This window comes from Podarcis erhardii, assembly GCF_964252035.2.
Source record: "Podarcis erhardii genome assembly, chromosome: 4".
In the NCBI taxonomy this organism is placed as follows: domain Eukaryota; kingdom Metazoa; phylum Chordata; class Lepidosauria; order Squamata; family Lacertidae; genus Podarcis; species Podarcis erhardii.
Window position 1 is genome coordinate 48505849 of NC_138508.1, and position 15858 is coordinate 48521706.

At 39.7% G+C, this 15858-nt stretch overlaps 1 long non-coding RNA gene across 1 annotated transcript; it reads left to right on the top strand.

The window, feature by feature from the left end:
• Positions 1 to 1443: 1443 nt before the first annotated feature.
• Positions 1444 to 12045, top strand: LOC309340334. Its single transcript, XR_014155942.1, has 3 exons — positions 1444 to 1486; positions 5657 to 5823; positions 11935 to 12045. It is a non-coding gene; the product is annotated as an uncharacterized lncRNA (long non-coding RNA).
• The last annotated feature ends 3813 nt before the right edge of the window (positions 12046 to 15858 follow it).

Below are 15858 nucleotides of genomic sequence, written 5' to 3' on the forward strand. Positions count from 1 at the left end.
GGCCTTGTAGATCTTACAACTGAAAAAGAGGTGGTTTGGATTTATTTATTTATTTAAAAAATGTAATTGAAATTATAAGCAGAGGCTCTAAATGGACATATGCTGTGAATTATTTCAAATACGTATGTTGCTTAGATAATTGGGAAGCAGCATGAAGGTTGCGTTCTCAATTTTCCTTGGCATGCTGTTTTAAACATTGTTTTGTATTGTGTTGCCTTGAATCCACTCTTTTTTGAGGATTAAAATCCACTATCCGGGTGCTAGCAGAGTCCTTCTCTGGTAGTTGCTCATGTTCTGTCCCTCACAGTTAGGTACCCAGGGAAAGCCTATCATCTCCAGATCAATATCCCAAACTTCTGTGCCCCTAAGGGAAATTTCATTTTGCTATCATGCAGGGCTCCAATTATGAAACAATGGGTAGGAGGTCAGTCCACAAGCTCCATCCTCTGGTTCCTCCAAATTTTAGCTAAAGACTGAAGCAAAGAGGCAGAGCAACACAAAAGCCCCCCTCTTTAATTCGAGCCATGCTATCATATTAGAAAGGAAGCTTGTGTAACACCATGTCCTCAAGGAGCAAGCATGATGAGGGGAATATATGTATTAACTTGACTTGTCCTAGTCCTTGTCATGCCTACTAGCTCTGCATTCTGTAGAGCAGAGGAGGGGAACCTGTAGCCTCCCAGACATTGCTGGACTACAACCCCTAACCATTGGACATGGGAGTCGGAGACAATTTCTGCTTGGCCACAAGTCTCCTACTCCTAGTGAAATGGAAATATAGGCCCTTACTGTTTATTAGAAAAGATGGCAAGAGATTTGAGGCAAAACTAAGGAGTGAACTAAGTGTCAGAACGAATGAAGAAGCTGCCACGAGAATTTTTATACTGAATCTTTAGAGTTGCTGTTCCTGTAGAATAGCTTGTATGTTTGTTCAGAACAAGACATTTCATGATAGAAATATTATGCAAAATTGACAGTATGGTGGAGTAACAAAATGGCTATATATTATTGAACATATAACCACATATTTCTTATAACGGTAGTCACACATGCACATTTCAGTGCCTAGTACTGTACACATGCTACATATTAGCAACTTCTGTTCCTGTAAACCTATAAAGGCAAGTTCTGCAAGAAAATACACAATCTTATGTAGAAATGTTCACTTTGGTAAAGTACTGGGTCAAAGCTACTCTCAAATTTCAAGTTTTGTGCTGCATGTGCAGGGGGAAGAGGGTGTAAATTATGAAATGTCCTAAAATATGAATAAGTCATGTGGAAATAATTAATCACAGGAAACTCATTAAAATTAAAAGTGTATTTTAAATGGTTTCTTGATTGAGTACAAATGCCTCATTAATTAAGAATGCATTGACTTAAGAACACAAGTGATGTCAAAAAGAGAATAATGACTGACATGACATGGAATACAACATGCTGTGTGTTCTCTGTCTCAAACACTCAGGAAGAACAGTCTCCACAAAAGGTCAGTGGATGCATAAGATGGAAAGCTCTTCAATGCCTCTTGATTATTTTAAAGTGCCATTGTACACAGGGATGTTGGGTAGAATCATAGGATCATTGGGTTGGAAGGGAACTTGGAAGGCATCTAATCCAATCTACCACTGCAGGCAGGACCAGCAATGCTGGATGCACTTACAGCATCCCTGACAGATGGTCTACTAGTCTCTGTTTATGTTCCTCAAGAGAAGAAGACCCAACCACCTCCCAGGGCAGTCTGTTCCATTCTGAACATTTCTTCCTGTTAGCAAGTGTAGCTCTCTTTCCCACTGAGACTGTCTTGAGGTATGACTGTATTCTGCTGGTTCTCTCCATTCTGTTTCCGTTATGCTCACTAGATCTGTGTTCTCCTTTATAACTAAGCATTCCAGCTTGCCCATCTTAACTTTGGGGCTTCTAGCATTAGCATAGAAACATCGGCACATGGTGTCCCTTTCTTTCCATCATGTGCATGTTTTTCCTGTCACCATTTGGCCTCTTTGACTGGCTGTCATGTTCTGCTGTAGGTTCTTGGCCTCTTTCCACATGGTTCCCCTGGGGGTAGGGAGAGAACATTTTCATCCCCATCCCTTAGGAATGATAAAGCCTGAAGTGAATACTACTCCCGCTTCTGTTGGCTTTCCCCCAGAGATCATTTTTAAAAGAGTTCTATCAGCTTCTTGCTGTGCAGAACCAGCAGTTAAGTTCCATTCTGTGTTCCTCTAGTGCCGCTGCTCCTGGATGTTTGTAGTTGTTTAAGAATATTTCCATTTGAGTATGAATCTTTCAGGATTGTGTGATATCACCTTACAGGTGACAAAATATAAAAGAAAATCCATGTGTTGTTTGTTAGATTTGTCATAATGTTTAGTCACTGAATACACATTTCAGTAATGCCCAACTCCCGTATCAGCTATACATGAGCAGGTTTTAAGTTCTGGGGAAAAATATTTGGCTAAATTTACGGCATGTAATGCCTTAAAAGAAAATATTATGAAAATGATTTACAGGTGGTACATGACCCCAGTCAAGCTCGCGAAGATTTACCATTTGCCCAATAATAAATGTTGGAAATGTAATGAAGCCGAAGGTACCTTCTTTCACCTTTGGTGGACCTGCCCAAGGATTAAGGCCTTCTGGTAAATGATTTATAATGAAATTAAGAAGGTACTTAAATGTACTTTTCAAAAGAAACCGGAGGCATTTCTCCTGGGCATGGTTGGCCAATTGGTTTCAAAGAGGGATAAGATTTTCTTTATGTACGCCACTACAGCAGCAAGGATTCTTCTAGCAAAGTATTGGAAGACACAAGAATTACCCACACTGGAAGAATGGCAGACAAAAGTGATTGACTTTATGGGACTGGCAGAAATGACCGGCAGAATCCGCGACCAAGAGAAAGAGACAGTGGAGGAAGATTGGAAAAAGTTTAAACTATATCTTAAGAACTGTTGTAAAATAGAGGAGTGATAAAATGTCAAGGGCAAGGAAGATGCAGAATTGCAGCTAAAACTGTTTGATGATTTAAGGTGAAATTGAGAATGACAATGAGTTTAAATTTAATTGGCAAAAAGGGTTGTTGAAAAACTAAAATAAGGATGCAAAAAGGGTGAGGTATGGGGAAGTCCGAGAAACGAGGCGTATGAAAATGAGGTTAAGAAATGATATTTTTTGTGTGTGTGTTCGTATTTGTTGATGTTTGTGTGTTGTTGTTGTTTAGTGTTAAAAATTGGAAAATTAATAAAAAATTATTTTAAAAAAAAAGAAAAGAAAATATTTGGCTTGATAGATTAACAGAGCACTACTGGTACAGTATTGCATAAATATCAATAGAACTTGTACACAGACCACTTCTGAAATGATTCTGCTTCCTAATTGCAACAAGAACTAAGCTGCAAGTTTCTTTAACATTCACTCTATATCAAAGAACTTGTTTCCCAGTATGTAACTAAGCAACCAAATGTCCTTGTGTCTTCCACCAATCAAAAGCTGGCCATGCACAACGCTGCATATCAAATATGTGTCTGTTAAGCCATAAAGATCAGGCAGAACAATGGAAATGTGGATGCATGCATCGTAGGAGAAGCTTTTCGGAAGGACTTTCTAGGTGCTTCAATTTTCCACCAGATCTTTATCGTTCTATTAACATGACTTTTCTGGGGGAAAGCAATTGCCCATTTCCATGGTGTACATCATATTTGCAATGAACTATCTCTAGTGTGTGACACTTTGTAATAATTGGCCTAATCTTTATTAATTTCTCTGATGTTCATCGTAGTAACATTAATCATTTGATGCACTTTTGCTATTAATTTGAATGTCATAGGTACTTTCCTAGCAGTTCCATTGTAATTCTGGATTAATTAATTTACTGTTCCTGCCAATTTTGATTTAAAAATTAGACTTCTAGTACAAAATCCACCTTGGCAGTTACTTCTTTTTTTTACATTTTTAATTGCTGGTGCAAATGCCGAGGGTATGGTTATCTTGTGCGGCTCCTGTTTCAACAAGAATTTCACATTTTAATTTTATTTAAATGTTGACACAACAGAAAGTCCTTGGGGAAATTGCATATATACTAAAAGTTCAGATTTGGGACATGTCAGGGATCTGCACCCTCCACCCTTTGTATCTCAGGGAGCCTCTTCATACCCTAATGAAGAACACCCATAGAAGGTGAGTTGCCAAAGTTCTGGTTATAAGGAGGTGTACTGCCTAGCAAAAGCAACCAGGAGATTATGGCTTGCTGAAGCAGCCAATATGGTAAGACTCTTCTAGAACTTAGCTGCTGGTGAAATTAATGGGGGCCCAAAGACATGAGCATGAAGAGATTGCTTGAATTACATTATCCATGAAGAAGTGGAAGGAGACATTACTAAGGGATAGAATTGGCTTAAGATGTGGCTTAAGATCTAAATGTAATAGTAGTTGGAGAACATGTTGCTGAACTTTTGTGAATGCATTGATTAGGTTTCATCCATTATTCTGCTGAATTTACCATATTGGTTTGCTGACAGTACTGGATTAGTTTGCTGACATCGATATATTTGTTTGGATGGCAATAGTATCACAGGATAGAACAGGGAGTGGCTTGGGAATCTGTTTACTGCTTTGCAGAAAGTATTATAAAAGGAACAGTTAAAAAAGGAACACCAATCTGTCCCAGTTGTTTTAAATTTAAAACAAGGTGATACATAGGCTTTCAAAAGGGACGTCCTGGTAAGTTATTCCAGGACAATCTGCCTGTTCTGTTGATGAAGACTTACCCTGGACTAACAGGAAAAGGTCTATGGCTCACCTGTAAATGATGATCAGAGGGACAGATCATCCCACTTCACTGTAGGTGTCAAGAGTAAGCAGTGAGTCATCATCATTTGATAATTATCTCCTCTTGTGGCTAGAGCCTTGTGAACAGATTTATTGTAGTTGAGGTGACATGGACAAGTTTATTGTAGTGGAGCCTTCTGAGTGTACTGGGTCGTACTTGTCATTAGGTGTACTAGATCGTACTTGTCATTATTGTAATGTCAAATAAAATTGAGTTGTCTCATATCCCTTTGGTGGTTTTCAACCCTTAAACTATCCTGTGTCAGTGCTTTTACTGCTTCTCCTTTCTACCTCTTTTCCCTGCTTCTGCCCACAAGAAGACAGTTAATGATTGCATCATGAGATTGTACATTCATTTAAGTGCAGGAAGTCCCTGAATCTATGGTATAGAACTGCTTCTAGTAGACAAAGCATATGATTTTGAGTCCAGCTCTTGTTTTTGACCAGTTGCTGGAGAGGGCTTCCCACAGACATCTGGTTGGCCACTGTGAGGATTACGAACCAGACAGGCCTTGGGTCTAATCCAGAAGAACTTTTGGGCTCTTATCTCAGAGTGTGGGGATGCAGGGAAGAAACAAGCACTGGGATTCTAAGTAACTATCATCTTCAAGTATAATAAACTCCAGGCCAGTTTATGCCAGTCTCCTTGGTGATGTCCACCAAGAGAGAGTTAAACGCACAGGCATTTATTTTATTGGTCCAAAAATAAATGCTACAAGTAAGCAGAAATGAAAGTGGTGTGGGTTTACCACTTTCTCCAGCAATGATGACAGGAGCTGTCTCTGACATATTTTATTCCCTAAAAAATGTTTTCTTTTGCTTTTGGCAGTGGTAAATATGATACAGAAGCATTATCACCGGCTCCTGGAAATACACTGGCAAATTGATGGCATTTGACCATCAGATGCTTACTTAAAAAGTAACTGCTGGAGAAAATGAAGGAGACCTGACTATCTATGAGGTTTATTGAGGCAGCTGACGTGCTACAAAAGGCAGGTGGGCGTGAAGCTTGAATGGTTTACAACCAGCAATAACAAGACTGAAAATACTTCTTAATCGTGTAATCTCCCACCACGTGATCCTATGCCTGAGGTGAAGGTGATGGGGATCATTCTGTTAGGGCAAGCTGGTGCCTTTCCAGGCAGATTACTGGGCATGTTAACACAGAAGAAAAAGGATTGCTTTGCACATGACGTAAGGGAGAAAGGAGGTTATGCAGCACAAGCCACAAGAGGAAAGAGATCAGCCCCAGAGCCACAAAGGCGAGGGACATGTGGAAAGCCTTGTGGCTAATCAGGGTCTACCTGCAGTGAATTTACCTTGATTTGTCCAGAGGAAATGTGAAAAGGAAAGTGAAAGTGTCTCAAAGAAAACAGTTTCTGTTGAGATAAAGCAGAATTGGAAGCCTTGGTCAAAAAGTTGTATTTGTGGATTAAGCATGCATGGGATTATTTTAGATTAAGTTTTTTTTGTATCTCTGTTGAAAGCTGTGGTCTGTCCTAAGCCTTTTGGACAGGGCACTCTGAAAATGAAAACATAAAGAGTTATACGTGTATATCCACATAAGGTCCCAAGCTGGGGATTTGGACACAGAAGAGTTTGTCAAAGCAGGAAGGGTCAAAAGAGGCCGCATGAAAGGCAGACAAGTGATTCTTGAAGCAGCTTTTAGACTGCTCTCTTATAGTGAGATGTTCTGATGTTTTTGTTTTCATTTGCTTTAGAGTAATCTTAACTTTTTGTAAACTGGCCTGGAACTTGTTAAAAGTATGGAGTATTAATCCCTAATGTGCATAAAAGGCATAGAACAAATATGTAAGGTATCCTTGCTAAACTCAAAGGCTTTTCCTAAGTCCAGAGTTGTGTTTCAGTTATTTCACAATGAATCCCTGACAATGTTTTAATATTGTTTTGGCACTGCTTCAAAGAAAGAAAGCTCCACAGTATAAGTTGTGCATCAAGCCTCTTCATGTTAATGGCTGGGACCACTTATTATACTCAGAAGTGTGTCCCACTCAGTTCAATAGCACTTCCTTCTAGGTGAGTGAGGATAGGATCGCAGGCTGATTAAGATGAGAATGAGATCAAGTTTGGGCTATAAAACTGCTTTTGGCCTTTGGTGAAGTGCAGGGCTATCCTATGCATTTTTACTCAGCGGGAAGTCCCACTGTGTTAAATGGGACCTTCTCCTGAGCAAGTGTGTGTTTAGAGTCACTTAACATGAGGAAAACACCACTGGAGATCGTCTTCTGTAGCTATAAGCAGTCAGGAAACAGAGGACATCCTCAACCATCAAGGCATTTCAAAAAAAGATGAAAAGCAAAAATACATTGATTGCTTTCCTATATGACAGCAGCGGTCCTATGTACATGCGTAATTCATAATGGAATGAACTGACAACCTACAACTCACTGATTTATAGATACGAGACATGTGATACTCTGGATTTTTAAAAACTAAATAAATAACCTGATAAATACATAAATAAATGGACAAAGCATTTAGGGTGTGTTGCTCAAGCTACTAAGAACACTCTTTAGCCATCCAGCTAGTTCTCTTCTTGAAAATAGCAATTTGTTGTGTAACTTAATTTTTCTTCACTCTGCTTGTGCACTTTTCAAGTTATTTCATCACCAGCCATTTTTTCCAAGAGAGCAGAGATTCTGGACAAAATCTCTTTTAGTTTAACTCTCAGTGGCAGATTTACAGGTATGTGCAGTAGGAGCAAGAAATTGGGCCCCGTAATAACCAAGTTATTAGCATACATTGTTAACTAAGAGGTTACCTTTGAAAAGTGTCTACAAACAATGAATTGCCATTGTTGATTTTAAGTACAGTATTTTAGTTCCTTGCATTTTGGATCCCCCAGTGTTTGATTTTTATGCCTCTAGATCTCTCGCAGCTTTGTGGCATTGAATGAGCTGGCAGATACATTGTGCATGGCCACAAGCCTCTACTGGGGGCAGGTTTGTGTGTGTCTTGCTTAAAATTACTCCTGTATTACTTCCTGCATATAGAAAGCTGTGACATCAGGGAACAAATGATTTGACATGCTAGCTTTCCACCAGCTTTGCAGGCAGATGGTATATTAAGAGAATGAATGAATAGACTTTGATGGTATATTAATATGGTATATTAACTAATGGTCTGAGATATCAAATAGGTAGAGCCAGGATAAAAATTGTGCAAATTCTTGAGGATTCTAACTCTAGCTCCAAACTAGATGTTAGTGAGAAACATGATGGTTAGTTTCAAAAATTTAATTTGCATCACATAGGATTAGTGTTGCAGTGAAGCTGTTCCTATTTCATTATTAACGGTACATTTCTTAAGCAGGTAGCAATCTTTTTAGAAAGGACAACCTTATTGGCCATTGAAGCAGAATTTCTCAAGTTTGACATTCCTTGGTTCTTAGTATTGAAAATGTCCTAATAACTCTTAGCATTTATGTAGTGCTTTAGAGAATCCAAAGTGCTTCACATATGTCTGCTTCATAATGCTATGAACCTCTTTTCCCTTGCCTCAGTTTGTTCCTGTCTGACCCTACCAGTTAAACTGCACATATCACAACAATATTCAACATGCTTTGTTACTACTTAGAATGTGTAGCTTTGTTTATTACATGTAAGACATGTCTTCCTTATTTATGAGCACAGAAAGGTTACTAAAATGAATAACAGAAATATATTTATACTTTCCAAAACTTGGATATAAGCATAAGAGGAAATGGAAATTCAAACAGATGGGAGATCATACCAAAAAAGGGTGTGGGCCGTCAGGAAACAGAAAGCAAAAACATGCTTGTTGACATTCGGTAATGCAACATAATACACAGTGCTCTGGAAAGAAATTTTTTAATATGGTGCCATACTGTAGCCAAAACCATCTCCCTTGTCCTTGATGGATTACACAAATTTCCCTCTGTCTAAAAGCCCATAATTTCATTTCCTAGACCCCAGAGTGATGTGCTTCTTCAGCATGACATACTTTCCTATGGCCTTTTATTCTAATTTTCTATAATTATGATCATCATTACTCACTGTGACAAGGGGCACTACTGTCCTACTTCTGCCATTCTGCCCAGTACAGAAAGGGCACCCTTCTAATTTGCCATGGCCAGTGATGATATCACCCTGGTGTGCTGACTGTCAGGAGCCTATTCAAGGAGGGCATTGATGGATGGACAGCTGAAGCACAGGAGTGGATGAGCCAAGCCTGCTGTGGCATCCTCAGAAGAGCCCTTTTCAAGGAGGGCAGGAGAACCCTTCCTTCCACCTCAAGGAAGAAAAGGAAACTGGAGGCAAACAAGCTGTGCTAGCCAGGGAGGCTGACCCCGGTCACAGGACAGAGAAGCTTTCCAGGCTGCTCTGGCTTGGTCAGGGTAAGGCAAGCTGAATCCTACCTTGTCAATGATGTTAACTCCCTTGAAGTAACAAAGACTTGGTGAGGACAGAGAGCCTAAACCTTAGTGGTGTGTACTTCTCCTGGAGGAAACTCATCGATCCATATGAAGTAGAAATCTTCTCAGTTCCCAGCCCTCAGATCATGCTATCCCATAAATCAGGCTTCCTCAACCTCGGCCTTCCAGATGTTTTTGGCCTACAACTCCCATGATCTCTAGCTAGCAGGACCAGTGGTCAGAGAACTGTAGTCTCAAAACATCTGGAGGGCTGAGGTTGAAGAAGCCTGCCATAAATAATTCAGATGTTCCACGATCTATCTCCTGTAACCAGCAAGGGAAAACTATGCATGGATACTGGCCTCATTTGTATCAGCACATTGCAAAAGAGACTAGTGCTCAGTATGTCAGTTGACCCAGGCTGGTAATTGAGTTTAAAGGTAGGATGAAACTGCACTCATCCTCCAAGCGCCAAAGGATCAGAGTTGTGGCCTGAGCAACCTAGAAGAATACTGGATTGAAACCTAAATAACGCTGACAAATGCAGGATCACAGAAAATGGATTTGCCTAAACAACAAAACCAAGAACTTACTTTCTCCATGCCTCCCAGAAACCCAGAGCAAGAGCATTTGTTTAAAAACAATGGCAACAGACAGCGCTTCAGTATATGGGAAAATAAGTGTTTGGACATACTGACAATAAACAGGACCAGATGCTATGCATCAGTTGCACCTGACAATCTTGGAAATGACTCCTGGGAGAACATTTCAAGTTAGTCAGAAGAAATACAAAATTGTTAGACACCAGATCAGTACTTCAACTTCTGCAGTGTTAGCACTTTAAGGTAGAGAAGCTGCATCCAGATTTATACCATTTGAAGATTTGGCAGGTAGCAGCCAAGAAATAGAATTCATCTTCACTGGGCATAATAATACGTCTAAAGATATCTTTCTATAGCAATTGTGCCATCTCATTATGATCTGTTATCCACTTTCATTTCTCATTCCATCTATTATTAAATTAGGTTGTTCAACAATGTAGCTATTACGAAGTTATGGACTTCCATGTCCCCTTTCAAGGCAAAAAGGCTCTCCAAGATTTTGCAATTTGGAATTTCAGGTCTGCCACTGCAGCTAAAGTGGATGATAACAAAATGCAGCTTGATTTACATTTCAAAGCTTTCACTGAATATAAAGCCGCTCTATTGGCCTTTAAGCACTATATCATCTGTGTCAGGCATATTTAAGCAAATTGTTGGCTCTCTTAATACCATATTGAACACTGCAAACTGCTGATGTAGTCTTTATGGCTACATCGTAAGCTACATAAGCTGAAATTGTGTTAGTCTACATAGTGTTTAGCTATGCTCCTTAAAGAAATGGAGCTATCATTTCTACCTGGTTTTCAGCATTGTCCAGCTATCTTTGTCATCGTTTTGTCATTATCACATCTTTTCTGATGTCCTTCTAGTCCAGCACTCTGTTCTCACAGTGGCCAACCAGTTGTCCATGGGAAGCCCATCAGCAGAATCTGCTATTATGGGCTGTGTCCGTAAGACACTGGACTCCTGATTAAGTAAAACACACAGTCCCAAAACCATAGAACTTTGCTATTTTTCTCCTTCAGTAAACATGGTTAGTTCTCTTGTCAATATTTATATGTATAAGTGTTGTCACATTTTGCCTGTGCTGAATGATTATCTAGGTGCGTCACCAAAGTGCATGTTTCTGCATGAAGACCTTTCACCTGCCAAACAGATGATCAGCTTTCATAGCACTGATGACTTGTTTGGGTTTAAGGAGCAGGTTGTCTCCCGAGACAGATGGATGCCAACAAACCAGGAACTTGCCATACCCTGACTCTCCAAACAGCTGATCAGCCCTTTCCAAGTGCCAACCATCTGTTCAACAATGCATAGAGTTCTGAATACAGGATTCTGCCCCCATCCCCGCTTTCCAATGCCGAATTCTTTAGTCTGTGCGAAATTTGATCAAGGGAGGTGATTTTCCAATAGAATTCTGTTAGCTCTCAGAAAGATCACTTTTTCTGGTTTGGAATGATTGCAGGCTTAGCAAAAATCTGTGACCATCCCAAGCACTATATTGACATAGGGCTACATGGGAAATAATACAACATTCAAACATGTAACAGGGTCTGATCACTATAGTAAAAATGGAGCAACTGCAATGAATATATATATATAATTTTCTTTCATATTCATAACCATATTCACACCTTGCCTGTGGGGAATGGACATTCATGTGTTAAGCAAAAACAGATAACAGTGAACACGTGTTGAGGTAATTGCCAAAAGAGGCTCTGGTCAACACAAGTAATCATGAAAAATTTTTCAGAAGACAGGTTGCAGGCAGGGATATAAGAGCAGGCAACAATATAACAGGAGTCAAACTTTCCCCATCCATTGATATGCAAAATGGGAGAAGAAAGATTGGTTCTTAGCAGCAATCTAATAAATCCAGAAATAAGTAAAGTGGTAAAAATTCAATGATGTGTGAGTTAAATGTGTGAAAGAACATTTCTGTCATTTCAGGATTCTGTTTCCATTTGTTGCCAAATGCCTCATACATTTTGTGTTTTATTTGTTAAAATTTGATTTCTTCTCATTTGTTTTTGTTAAAATCCCATTTCCTTCATGTCTTGATACTTTTGTTTCCTGTTTATTTTTTGTTCCACTTTTTGTCACCTGCAGACATCCATCCAAGGTCCAGGTTGGACAGGATCCTAAAAACACCAACAAAACAACAGAATGCAACAGATGGGCATGATTTGACTTCTGTTTGTGCCTATTAGTTTCCCTCTGGGTTTGTTTTGGATCAAATAGAAATTCAACTGAATAGACACCATTCAATTCTATTTTCCATTTGTCAAATAAATACACACTCCCACTTTTTCTACTTCAGAAAGCATGGCTATTTCTCTGGTCAGTATTCATATTCATAACTGTGGTGACTGTGGTGGAAATGTGGATGTCCCACCAAAGTTAAACAGTAGTGTTTATGTGTTGAACTGGTACCAAAAGAAGCCAGGTACACTAAAGGGGAACTTGTGGCACTCTCAATGTTTCTGGGCTCCTACTTCAGTCAGACAGTAGGGCCAATGACCAGAAATGTCACACCTCTATCCGGACACAGTGGAGTCCATATGCTGTTGGAGGGCAACAGGTTCCCCATCCCTGGGGTAAAATAAACTTGCTGGAGATAATAGACCAAACACTAATTCATAAGTGTCTTTCTCTCTGTGTTGCCTGAGAAATGGAATTGTTGAATTGAAGAAAAGAAAAAAAACTTACTTCAAGTTGATTGATGTCTGTGTAACGACTTTCATCAGCAATGCTCTGAAACAAGATTAATGCTACTTTTCCCCTTTAGAGGTAGACAGGTGTTATCTTTTCCTATCAGATAGTCCTTGTTCATTCACACTGCTGGAACTAGGGAAATGATATGAATTTGACATACAAATTATGCATCAGTTTTTCAGAGGAAGCAGAAATCGTGTCGATAAAGGGAACTGCATATCAGTAACCAATAGGAAGTGAGGAAATACAGCCTGTAAGCTTGAGCCCCGAAGGAGGCTGATGGACAGAAGTATATGAGAAGCAGGAGAAGATTTTCATGTTATCAACTGTACCTAGAAGCACTGTTTTGTATCTAGCATAGTGGTGCCATGAGAGATGGCAGAGGAAAGGGAAGAATGGCCTTGGTGAGAGCTTGTTTACAGTACCCCCTGTGCATGAACATCTAGAATCTTTGCCTATGTAGAAACAATAGCTGCCTGTGGTCACTTCTTTCCAGACTTGAACGTGGAAGTGATTTCTTGTGCTGTTGTCGTTTTGTTCCTTATTCCAAAAAACCCAACTTCCTTTACTTTCTAACAACATCACAATGTTTGAGAGGAATGGTAGAATTTTTGGACAAAGATAATCACTTTTGTGTTTTTCCCACACTGTCTGCTGCACTGTAAAATGGTATAAACTACTTGCATTGTAACTTTCCTTGAATTCCCAGTGACTATGGAGTACCACAGTGACAAACGATAGTATCTGAGTTTGCAGCAGTAAATTGCAGATTGTAAGTGATGGCTCTGAACCTTCATGAAGTGTAGCAGCATTCATTTATATGGGTCTTAGTAAATGTGACATAGGAGGACTGTCCGAAAGCTAATTGAAGTGGCACAACTATCACAGTGAAGCTGGTGAAAGCTCCATGATCTTGCTGTAAAAATATGATTATGTCTATGACTGCAAATGTAAAGTCATTGCTGCCCATTAATTATAAATTATAATGAAGATCACAGTTTGCAATTTTTGCAGAATGGAAACCTGAGCCAGCTCAGGTCATCATTAGATAGCATTTGACCAGGGAATTCATATGACATATGCCACAATGCCCTGCATATAATTTGAACTGATATGTTCTGGGGGTACAATTACTCTGTGATCCTGAAGTATATAACCTTGCACTGTAGAGAAGTGTTTCTCCAATGGAAATAAAGAGAAGAAATTCATCAGCAGTGACTTTGGAATGATGATTTGTATTTTAATGCACAACTCCCGCTGATAACTCTCATCAACACTGTTTGTCTCAGAAACATAAAAGGGAAAAAATTCACACTGATTTAAAAGTGATCATAGATCAGCAAAGAACATTATCTCTGAGAAAAGTTGCCAAATCAGAATCTATTCATACACCTGATTCTGAACAAGTTAAAGCTGAATAATTTCTCTAGCATCAGTCTCAATAACATATTCCATGCTGAGGAATTAGAAAAGACTTTTGCCAGAGCTACGAAGTCAAAGAGTTTGCTTTCAGCTAGACATGGGCCTTTAAAACATGCCTACAAACATTTTCAGCCAAGGCCTTCTGTTGGGGGGGAAGACTCGTCATAAAGAGCTCTTGAGAGGCAATTACATTTGACACATGGTCATGACAGTCAGGCTTGGAACCATTTTAATCTGATTTCAGTTGAAAGTTTCTTCTTTCAGACCTGCCCTGAGCCACTGAGAAATGGGAACTAGAAATGGAAAGCTACGGATAAATAAATATTCCAATTTAGGTTGTCCAGCGGCATGACCGCCAAGACATTCCCTCAGTCTCTTAGCCCAGTTCTGTGAACTGCCGCACCAGTCGTCATGACTGCAGCACAGCTAATGTTGAGACAGCACAAGAGAGCAGCCCATTCTGCTGTGCCAATATTGTGAACCGAAATGGTTCAGCCAGAAAAATAGGTGTTACCGTGACAGCCATGGAAAAATACGCAGGGATGATACACAAAGCATGTCTGCTATTTTCAGATCAAATGCCTGTACATTCAACAAACCAAAGGCTTACTGCGTACAAGAGCAGGTATCTTTCTTGCTCAGATGAGCGAGCAAGCCTTCTTTAGAAGCTTTTGTGAGGGACCCACTGGGCTATTGGAAGAAAGGGCTATCTAGGCTGGTGTGGCTACTTGTGTGAACTTCTTATCTGACAAGCATGAAGACATGTGCCTCAAGTTCTACAGGTTCTGTAACACAGAAAAGGGGTTAGAATGACAGTCTAAGACAGCAAGCAGGTGGCTTATATAGAATTTTAGCCACTGTCATTCAACTAGAGTGGGAATACTGATATTTACCAATTAAAAGGTTTGCTTCCAGTGTTCAAAACTGTTCATATATAGATCAACTCAGCAATTCTTACAACAGCAGTGGGAAGCAGACTAGAATTATGATCACCATGTTGCTGATTGTGGGAGGCTGATAGCAGGTAATGGTTTGCTTAATACCGCATAGTAGTAGTGGGTTTGTGGCTGGTGTATGGTTTGAGATGTCATGGTTTCATATTATTTATTGAATTTATATACCACCCTGTACCTGCAGGTCTCAGGACGGTGCACAGGGTAAAACCAGAATATAAAGCCGCAAAGTACATAATCAAATAAAAACAACAACCCAATGTCCCCCCAACACATTTTAAAATGGCATAGGATGTCAATCAAATCATCTCACTCACATATCTCACTCACTGACACAATATGCAAGCCCAACTCTTTGACCAAGAGCAAGGGTGGTACAGTGACAAGAGCATAGCTCAGAGCGCAAGAAGAGGCTATAGTTACTTTAATTAGTGGCTACTTAAGCCATTCATGAGCCAACTATACTGGTGAACTTCTACTAATAGTTAGTAAGTCATTGGAGTATGAATGCTGCTGACACACAGCACAGAAGGGTGGATTTGTCATGTAAGACAGAGTGTAGCTGTAGCAACAACAGATAGCAACAACAAGTATGTTTCTAGGACTAGGATGCTGCTTGCTGTCCTCCTTATCCATGATTCTGTTCATTGGATTTATTCAGTGATATTCTTTGATGTTCTTTCTCAGCCACACAAAACCGTTTTCTTTTCCACAACACCTGTGCAGTGTATTTATTGGAGGCATAGGTTCAGTTCATATGCTACTGATACAGTACAGTAACTGCTAAAAAACAAACAAACAAACCACAAACAAACAAACAAACAAGCAAACAAACAAGCAAACAAACAAACACTTGCTTCCATGTGGGTTAATCTCACTTCACAGGAGTAATGTCTGAAGCACACACACACACACCACACAAGAGGCAGTAGCCCCATTCCAC